Source organism: Camellia sinensis, chromosome 10 (assembly GCF_055761805.1).
Source record: "Camellia sinensis isolate YWXY chromosome 10, ASM5576180v1, whole genome shotgun sequence".
Classification (NCBI taxonomy): Eukaryota; Viridiplantae; Streptophyta; class Magnoliopsida; order Ericales; family Theaceae; genus Camellia; species Camellia sinensis.
In genome coordinates, this window is record NC_138970.1 from 113,605,947 (window position 1) to 113,616,955 (window position 11,009).

The 11,009-nt window shown below is 37.4% G+C and overlaps 1 long non-coding RNA gene across 1 annotated transcript; it reads right to left on the reverse strand.

Annotated features, from left to right (window-relative positions):
• Positions 1 to 8,459: 8,459 nt before the first annotated feature.
• LOC145801698 (uncharacterized) lies at positions 8,460 to 10,551 on the reverse strand. Its single transcript, XR_014343345.1, has 2 exons — positions 9,223 to 10,551; positions 8,460 to 9,135 (listed from the first exon to the last, which is right to left on the reverse strand). It is a non-coding gene; the product is annotated as an uncharacterized LOC145801698 (long non-coding RNA).
• Positions 10,552 to 11,009: the final 458 nt, after the last annotated feature.

The following is an 11,009-nucleotide window of genomic DNA, read 5'->3' on the forward strand; positions in this document are numbered from 1 at the left end:
ATTGATTACCGGGAATTGAACAAGGTAACGATAAAGAATAAATATCCCTTACCCCGTATTGATGACTTATTTGACCAGTTGCAGGGATCACAGGTGTTTTCTAAGATTGATTTGAGATCCGGGTATCATCAGCTGAAGGTTAAGGCAGAAGATGTTGAGAAAACCGCATTCAGAACGAGGTATGGTCATTTTGAGTTTCTTGTTATGCCATTTGGAGTGACTAATGCTCCGGCAGCATTTATGGACTTAATGAATAGAATTTTTAAAACCTACCTTGATGAGTTTGTTGTTGTCTTCATCGATGATATTTTAATATACTCTAAAGATAGACTTGAACACGAACATCATTTGAGGACTGTTTTACAAATACTTCGGGAAAGAAAACTATTTGCTAAGTTAAAGAAATGTGAGTTTTGCTTGGATGAGGTTATTTTCTTAGGGCACGTGGTCAACAAGGAAGGAATTTCAGTGGACCCGCAGAAAATAGAAGCAATTGTGAATTGGCCTACACCAACTAATGTGACAGAAGTTCGCAGTTTCATGGGCTTAGCTGGGTACTACAGAAGGTTTGTAAAGGACTTTTCGAAATTAGCTGTGCCTCTTACCCAATTGACACGTAAAGGACAACCATTTGAGTGGAATAGTGAAAGAGAATCAGCCTTTCATGAATTGAAGACAAGATTGACCACTGCACCAATTTTGACACTACCTTCAGGTACGGAAAATTTTGTGATTTTCAGTGACGCATCTTATAAGGGTTTGGGTTGTGTGTTAATGCAGAACGGAAAGGTTATTGCTTACGCCTCCCTACAGTTGAGGCCACATGAGAAGAATTATCCAACACATGACCTAGAATTGGCCGCAGTTGTTTTTGCTTTGAAAATCTGGCGGCATTATTTGTATGGGGCAAAGTGCGAAGTCTACACAGATCATAAAAGCCTAAAGTACTTCTTCACGCAGAAAGAGTTGAATATGCGTCAGAGAAGATGGCTGGAATTGATAAAAGATTACGACCTAGAAATTCAGTATCACCCCGGAAAAGCTAATACAGTGGCTGATGCCTTGAGCAGGAAATCAACAGGGAGTATGGCTTGCTTGCTTACTGAACAAAGGGAGATTTTGCAAGACTTTGAAAAGTCTGAAATTGAAGTGGTAGTGTGCGAACAGGGCGGATTGATAGCCGCTATTACAGCCGAGCCGGCAATTGTTGATGAAATCAAGCAAAAACAGAAAGAGGATGAGTTCCTCAGAAAGGTAATTGATGAATTTGAAGTCAGCTCAAAAGCAGAGTTCAGTATCGAGAATGGAATGTTGAAATTTCGAAACCGAATATGTGTTCCAGTTATTCCGGAACTAAAGAAGAGGGTCTTAGAAGAAGCCCACAGATCCGTATTTGCTATGCATCCGGGTAACAATAAAATGTATCGGGATTTGAAACAAACCTATTGGTGGCCTAAAATGAAGAAAGAGATTGCAGAACATGTGTCCAAGTGCCTTCAGTGTCAGCAAGTTAAGGCTGAACATCAGAAACCAGGCGGTCTGCTTCAACCTCTCCCCATTCCTGAGTGGAAGTGGGAACATGTGACCATGGATTTCGTTGTTGGCCTACCTCGGACTTCCCGCGGTATGGATTCTGTTTGGGTCGTGGTTGATAGACTGACTAAATCTGCACATTTTCTGCCTGTCAAAACTACATTTACCGCTTACAGGTTGGCTACTATTTATGTTGATGAAATTGTCCGTTTACATGGAGTTCCAGTATCCATCGTGTCGGATAGAGATCCGAAGTTTGTATCTAGATTGTGGAAGAGTTTGCAGGAAGCTATGGGAACAGAACTAAGGTTCAGCACTGCATTCCACCCACAGACAGATGGGCAGTCAGAACGAACAATACAGACTTTGGAAGATATGCTTCGCATGTGTGCTTTGGATTTTCAGGGGAGTTGGGAAGATTACCTGCCACTTGCAGAATTTGCCTATAATAATAGCTTCCACTCCAGCATCGGTATGGCACCATACGAGGCTTTGTATGGTAGGAGGTGTAGATCACCTATTTGTTGGACAGAGGTCGGGGACAGAGCTTTGCTCGGGCCTGAAATTGTACAAGACACCTCTAAAAAGATCAAAACTATTCGGCAAAGGCTCAAAACAGCTCAAGACCGACAGAAACGTTATGCAGATGTCCGGAGAAGACCTCTTGAGTACGAGGTCGGCGACCATGTGTTCATCCGTGTTTCTCCAATGAAAGGCCAAGTCAGGTTTGGGAAAAAGGGCAAGTTGACGCCCCGTTATATAGGGCCGTTTCAAATTTTGGAGAAACTTGGTCCAGTTGCTTATAGAGTTGCTTTGCCACCGGGATTTGAACAAATCCACAATGTGTTTCATGTGTCAATGTTGAGGGGTTACCTCCGAGACCCGTTGCATGTGATTGATTATCACCGGATTGCTATTGATGAAAATATGGAATATGCTGAATGGCCGGAAAGAATTGTTGACCGACAAGTGAAAGAATTGAGAAACAAATCCATTCCAATGGTGAAAGTGGAATGGAAGGAACACTATGGGACAGATGCTACATGGGAAAAAGAGGAGGAAATGCGTCTACGCTATCCACATTTGTTTCCCGACGAAGGTAAGTTAAGTTTGGAGGACCAAACTTCCTAAAGGGGGGAAGACTGTGACACCCCTGTTCCGTAGTATGTTAATTGGTCCTTAACATGATGTGATTATGTATTTTGATATGATTTTGTGTTCCACTATGTGAAAATATGTGGTTTGAAATTTTATCTGTTCATCGTAGGAATATCTGTTTGAGTAGTCTGTTTTGGAAATTTAATTGAGGGCCTTATCGGCCACGGAACCCGAAATTGACTACGCCATTGTGGTTGGCATAATTTTTAGGGCCTACGGTGAAATTTAATTGAAATTTAATTCTGGCCAATTTAAACTGATTAAATTGATAAATTAAGTACCCCATTATTTTATATTAAAATATTTGTTAGTGGGGCTTGTTTTATATTTGCATTGCACTCCCCTTTAGCTCTCTTAAAACTCAAAATCTGAGTTAGACAATTGAGAGGGAGAGAGAGGCCGGCCATGGAGAGAAAAAGGGAGAGATTTGTGTAATTTGGGCTCAAGACTTGGGAATTTGAAGATCTAGCTCAAGATTTGGCTAGAGCTTGAGTGTTGAAGCTCTTAGGTAAGTGATTTCATGAACTCTTACTTGTAATTTGTAAGTTCAAGGGTTGTTTGTGATCAAGAACATGTAATGAGTTGATTTTGTTGAGATTGAAGTCTTAGAACTCATGCATGTAAGAAATTACCTTGAAATTGCATGTTTGAGCTTGAAACACATGATTCATGTGGAGTTTTGGGTAAAGCTCATATTGTAGCCACCATTTGTACCATCTAAGTTGAGAATGATGAGCATCTCCCACATGCATGTACAAATCATGGGAGTATAAGTCTTGAATGTTGAATTTGAGCATGTTGATGATGGGTTTGAGTCAATTTGGGACATGCATGTAGATAATTCATGTAATTGAGCTTCCTAATGTTGTAATTTGCATTAGTAGCATGTTAGCATGTGTAAATGTGTAATTTGAACCATTGCATGCAAGAAATGTAGATGGAAAACTGATTTGGAGCTCAAGAACACGATCTGGGAAACCCAGATTTTTGAGGTCCGCTCGAGCGGGGTAATGGCCGCTCGAGCGGGAAAATCGTGCTCCCAGCATTTTTGCAGAGTTGGATGCCCGCTCGAGCGGGACATTTCACGCTCGAGCGTGAATTTTTGTAGACGGACCTTCAGCTCGAGCGCATCTTTTGTGCAACCAGTACCTTGCAGGCCTTAAGGGTCCGCTCGAGCGGATAATCTTACGCTCGAGCGGGGACCCTGTTTCCTGGAATTTTGTTCATGCATTCTGTGATTCGTTTTCCGTTCTCTTTCACTTGTAAGCACTCTTAGGCATGTGTTAAGCATTGTAAATGAGATAATGAGATAAGAACAAAGCCTAAAGAGGAATATGTGAATTAAAGAACGGATTGAACTGTTAGTGACCCTTTTGTATTCATGAAATGTGTAGGGTCAAGCTCCAGGGCGCATCCACAAGCCGATCACTGTGAGTAATATCAATATTTGAAAACTTGTCAATGTCCAATTGCTATTCCCCTATAAATATTATGAGTTGTTAATTGGGATTGTGGACAAAAGTTTGACATGAACGAATGGGCCAAAGGCCGTTTGACATGAACGAATGGGCCAAAGGCCGTTTGACATGAACGAATGGGCCAAAGGCCGTTTGACATGAATGAATGGGCCAAAGGCCGTTTGACATGAATGAATGGGCCAAAGGCCGTTTGACATGAATGAATGGGCCAAAGGCCGTTTGACATGAACGAATGGGCCAAAGGCCGTTTGACATGAACGAATGGGCCAAAGGCCGTTTGACATGAATGAATGGGCCAAAGGCCGTTTGACATGAATGAATGGGCCAAAGGCCGTTTGACATGAATGAATGGGCCAAAGGCCGTTTGACATGAATGAATGGGCCAAAGGCCGTTTGACATGAACGAATGGGGCCAAAGGCCGTTTGACATGAATGAATGGGCCGAAGGCCGTTTTGCCATGAATGGAAACCCGGATGGGCCAAAGGCCAGAATGTTTGGAACTACAGTTACTTGACTTGCATTTCGTATAGTTATATATATTTTGCTGTTAAACAAAAGTAAGAATTGGGCCCAAGGCCGTTTGGAGCGTGTTGATCTACATATTGTTATGTAACTGTTATATTTGATATTATTCACTGGGCTATCGCTCACGCTCATTCATGTATTTGTAGGTGAGCCAAGGGAAGTCCAAACCCAGCCCCAGTGAAGTCTGCTAGGAACAACAGGAGTTAAGGGAGAGTCAGCCTTGTGCCTCGCGCATGAGACCATCCTTGCCCTTTTACTATGTACCTATGTTTTGTCTTGTTGGCAAGGACCCAGTGCATGTCTGTACATAGTCTGTTGTAGGTTGACTCGTTTTGGACGATCCTGTCTGCAATGAATTTTGTGAAGCTGTACTTTTGATGTGAGTTATTAACGTATCTGAGTATGGTTTGTTTGATGTGCATATAAGCACGGCTCTATGGACAAAGTTTTTAATTTTGCTTCCGTTCGGCCCCCATTAACTCTGTTAAAATACGTTTAGAACAGTTTGAGGCCGTAGGTAATCTCATGATTACTGGCCGGTTACGTCCTTAACCCACGGGGGCGGGTTCGGGTCGTGACAAGCGGGTTCGGGTCATGACAAACCCTCATCATAAAAACATCTTTATACCATCTAAAATGGGATAAAGAAAGGCATCTAAGATTCTGTAAAAGTTCTCTACTCCTATCTTCAATACCATCAGTGGAAACACCAACAAAATGGTGTAATATGGTATTAATAAGAGTATAAACAGCATCTAGCTCTGTTTGAACTTTTCCTGTTACAGGTTCAATAATTCTTTTGTATGAACTTAGGATTTCATTCTATTGTGTTTCAGTGATGATGTTATCCCACCATCCTTTAAGAATGCCTATAATGACTCGGATTCTAATTCGTATTGGATTGGTGTAAATTAGTACCCGTCACCTTAAAACTTGTATGGTTGTCAGACTCTTGACATTGATGGGTTGGCAAGTGAACTTTAAATATTATGATTGAGGATCCTTGGGGGATGTTTAGAACCTTGATTGAAGCCTTAACAAGGTATTTAGGCAAGATTAGATCAAAAGCCCCAAATTTGAGTTTTCATTTTTGACCAACCTTCACTCTTTATCCCTTTTCTCCTTCCATACTTTGAATTTGAATGTGAGGCTAGAACCATTGGGAAGCTTGTTTCTGGGGCTTCGATTTGGACACAAGAACGACCTAAAACGAAGTTCGAACAAGAGAGTTATACCTGTTTGAATTCTTAGTGCCTCTGCTGATTTTCTATAGGGTTGACACCAGTCTGGGAAGGGTCGACCCTCTTATATTGCAAAATCTGTGTGTTAGTTGCTAGAAATTAGGGTCGACCCCCTCCTATCTAAGGGTCGACCCCCCCTTGCTTGTGCCAGATTGTCTTTCCTACCTAAAGGGTCGACACCTCTACCTAAAGGGTCGACCCCTGCGTGTTACTTTCAGAATTTTTTGGTCCGAATGGGCCCTACTTTTGGGGGTTTTGGGCTTATTCTTTGCATTGACCTTAGGGCTACTTTTCTACTACTATAAATAGACCCAACACTCTTTTCTCTCATGATTTTCTTCTCTTCTTTCCTCTCAAACCATGAGCCTCTCTCTCTCTCTCTAAACCCAACTTTTTCCCACTTAGATAGCTAGATCTACTCATCTAGAAGCATCTTCTCGCCTAGGTCCCTTGAGGAAGGTTGGAGAGCGCATCAAGGGCTTTCTTTTGATCCAAGGACTTCGAGATTTCATCAACTTTGGGTTTCTCCGAGTTTTCTTTTCATTTCTTTGAGGTAGGGATACTTTTATCCTAGTATTTCTTTATTTTGAAGAGATTTCATGGTATTGTTGTAACTTATAAGCTAATTTGAGGATCTTGTTGGATTAAACCCACGTTTTACACAAATAAATCATTTTGCTTGACTTTTGCTTGAAATTTCTTAACTCTTTTGCTAAAAACATATATATAAATGTTGTTAAGACCTATATCTATAATGAAGGAGAGAAACCCCCAAATTTGGTAAAACCCTAACTTTTCAATTTGAATAGAAAACACTAAATTGAGTGAAATTTCCTTTGATTCATGGAATATTATGAACAATCAAGAGATGAAAGATGTGGATGTTGATATGGTAAATGAATTGTGACTTGAATGTTATTATTCTTTAAATATTATGTGGTGTTTCATCTATTGTGATGATGGTTGTTTGTTGATGGAATTAAAATGTGATGGAATTGTTAATTGTGCATGAGTCCAAGTAAGAGTCAGTTTTGGAAAATGTGGTGTTGTGTTGGTACCCGCGCAGGGAGTTTAAAAGGTGCCCAAATGCCCTGTCTAGGCTTATCGCTGGAAGAATGTGGAAAAAATGTTTTTGGGTGTCCACACAGTCCTGCCATACAATAGCTAGCGAAAGTGGAAAAACGGATGGTTTTCTTAGGTGCCCACTTCCTGCCGTATAATAGCCGACAAATGTGGGGGATGGTTTTTGAAACTAAAGCAACTTGTGTTGGACTCTTACATGGGACTCATGGTTTGTTTTTCATTGATGTGATTATTTAATTGTTGTGTTGTTAAGGTGTGAATGTAATGGTCCATGCTTAGTCGATATGTATTTACATAATCAATGAAGATTACATGTGTTCATAACTACTTATTATGTTTTGTCTCAAGGGTGCCATAAATTTATTCGAATGATTAAATACTTGGTTAAATATATTCCTACTAGGCATATAGCTCACCCCTATTCTATTTTTTAGGAAATAATGTTGTACAACTATAGTGGTGACTTGAATTAAGCGGTTTTGGGATTGACATTTGAGAATATTTCACTGGAAAGACTTAGAGTTTTGTAATAGGGCTGTTAGACTTATTTTGTTGTTGTCTTCTACACCTATGGGGTTCTTCTATTGTAGTTGTCATCATGTTTGTAGAACTTGGACTTGGGTACAAGGTTTTAAGGACATGTAGATAAAGAAGTTGTAAATTTTAATTCTTAGTTCAGTGAAAAGGATGGCTTTGAGGTGTGTTGTTATATTGGTTGTGATGGTTCTTTAATGACAAAATCACTTCGTCTCAAATAGTGAAATTTTCGTCACCAAATTGATCCGTGACGAAATAATTTCGTCACCACGTTCGTCATCAATTCGTCGTCACTAAAAGTAGCTGATGACGAAAACTTATTTTGTCACCTATTATTTTGTCACCTAAATAATAGGTGACAAAATATTTCGTCACTAAATGTTAAATATTTTGTCACCTATAACGTCCATTTCGTCACTAGAATTAAATAAAATTTTATTATATTTGTCTTGAGTGACAAAATATTTCGTCATTAAAAATAGAGATAGAATTTTTAGTGACGAAAATATCGTCACCAAAAGATGAAAAAAAAAGCCCCTTCAGTGACGAAAACTTTTGTCCACAAATATTTTAATTTAGTGATGAAATAGTGAAAATGTGTGACGAAATTATTTGTTGGGATTAGAAAGTTTTAGTGTCAATTTTTTTTCGTCGCCAATAATAAATAAATTTTAAAAATTGGAGGGGAGGGTTGTATTTGCAATTTATATATTTTTTTCAATAAACAATACCTGTACATTTTAATAATCTATTAAATAAAATATCTAATACAAATCAATATAAAATTAAACTGTTCATTATCATAAAACAACCCAAGCAAAATACATGTCTCATAGTATCAAGAAATTAATATATAACATCCAAACTATAACATCTATTATAGTAAAATAAAAAACTACAACACAATCAAAATAACTTGTACATTTTAATAACCTGCTGAATATAATATCCATTACAAATCATTACAAAAACCTGTTCATTTGGTAATATCAACAAAAACCTGTTCATTTTAATCTATTCAATAAAATATCAACAAAAAGGTAAGATCCATCACAATATAATCATAACCCACAACAACATAGTCAAAATGCATGTTTGATAATATCAACAAAAAGTACAACTACACTGTGATGGATGTGTCTGGTAATATCAACAAAAAAACTCTTGCTATACAGGTTACCAAATTCGTTCATCTCCAATCTGCCATTTAAAAAAAAAAAACGACAACAACAACAACAAAAGGTTAAGGTAACCATTCACTAAATATGTTAATATGCAACCTAGAGGAGAAAAAATAAAAATTTCAAAGTAAAAATTTCAAAGAGAGTAGTTCTTTTACACAATCTATTCCTACAGACTGTTTGGATTGCACCTTACATCAATTTCAAACAGTCAACTTTAAAGTAAGAAAAAGCACTCAAAAGCTTATGATGTGGATTTTACAAAAAGGAAATGATAAACTTCTACTTAATTTGTTGTACAGGAATCAAAGTCATCACACTAACTTCACTAATTGGGAAGAGGTACCAGACACTGCAGGTACCAGTGGTTGCTATATGGTTGCTCCAATAACTTCCCTCTGAAAAGCAAAAACATACAATCAGAAGACTCAGCATTGCCCAAACTCATTATGTTATGGTATATCTCTTAGTTTTGTTTTTATCACCTTTGTTAATTTGCGGCCTGCAGTCCACAGTGAGTGCAACAAACAGTTTTCCATGTAGAGTTTTGTGTCATAGCTATTCGCTTGAGTTTGAAAGTGAAGTGTTCATTATTTATTCAGAAGCACTATACTATTATGATAATAATCAGATTTCACTAAAAGCTTGAACTGAACTGAATGAATGGTGATCCAAATGAAATTTGAGCATCCTCTCTGCACTAAACAGAATAATGAAAACAGAGAAGTACCACACCAACATAACCGCTGAATAACACAATTCAAAATATTCTCAAGGATTTATATCGTAGAAGATACAAGACATAAGGGCCTTGGTATGATTATAATACTACAAAGCAGTGAATAGTAGAAACCTAACACAAAGTTTGAATGAACAAAAGAAAGCATTATCTACCTAAATGTTGAAAGGATTTGCAGAGCAACAGCTACTGAATAAGTCAAATTAGAACAATCAACTCATAGATTATATACAGGAAACTACATATGGGTGCCATGTTGTAATCATAATAAATCACGGAAAAACTATTCTTTAATTAAGAAGACAAAAGAAAAAAAAAAATTGTTATTTTAATCAAATAAAAGCTGCCTGGTCTGAGGTAGCAAAATTTAAGAACCTTGATATAAATCAAATTTGTTCAAATTATTTAAATTTTCTCAAAAACAAAAGTTAAAAGTTTATTGCTATTTTTTAGACAAGAATAATATATTCACTATAACCAAATCTCATAAATAAAAAGGAAGCGATGTATATACTTAAGGCAGTGTGTGCTATTTGCATTGATGTAGACAGTCCACTTATTTGATTCCTCTAAATATAAAACTAAGTTTGCAAGACATAATAAGATAAATTCTTGTGACAAAAAATAACAATAATAATAATTCAGCAAAAACAAACTGCCCTTTGTTTATCTGCTCATTCTTGTATTCATACATGAAGATCCAGTCATACAACTACTTTCACTTTATGAAAAAAGATTCGGGGCATATTAGATTTTTCAGCATAAGACAAATCTTACTACAATGGGCACATCGGCCATAAAGTTTAAACTAGTAAACCAAATTATTCTAAAATAAGTATTATAAATGGGGCTTTACAGGCCACTCATGTCACAATTCAAACACCTACTAGTTCATATTACTTATGCCTATCAAACTTTGAAATATAATTAAACTAAACTGAAAATTTGGGTGTTGAAAATCATAACAAATCTAGCATTGCTAATTAAATAAGCCATGGCTAAACCGGTTGTATTAGAAGCAAACACCACTACCTTCCTTATTTCCATTTTATTTTAATGAACAGTTTCCTACTGGAGTAAAAATGCAATGATTGTTTACAGCAATTACAAAAAGTGCTTCCTCATTGTTCAGATCTGAATACTAATTGATTCTAAACAAAGGCATAAAAAGAAGTAAGCATCATGTGAATGGAAAGATGATAGACAATAGTATTCACAGTTTATGGCCTTATCCAGTCACCATAAATAGGCATAACTTCGAGTATTTAGACAGCAAACTTAAGCCAATTTCCTAGAGGCTTATCCAACTTGAGGATGACTTTTTATATTCAAGTGATATACAAATAATTAAATTGGATATAATTATTCAGACACAAATAACATAAATTATTCAGACAACAAACTTAAGCCAATTATTCCCTAAATTAAATCATTACAGCATATAACGTCAAACTCAAAAGCACAAGAAGTGGGGTTCAGTGAACGTCGTGAAGAGAAAATAGAAGCAAGAAGACAAGTCCAAACACCACAGTT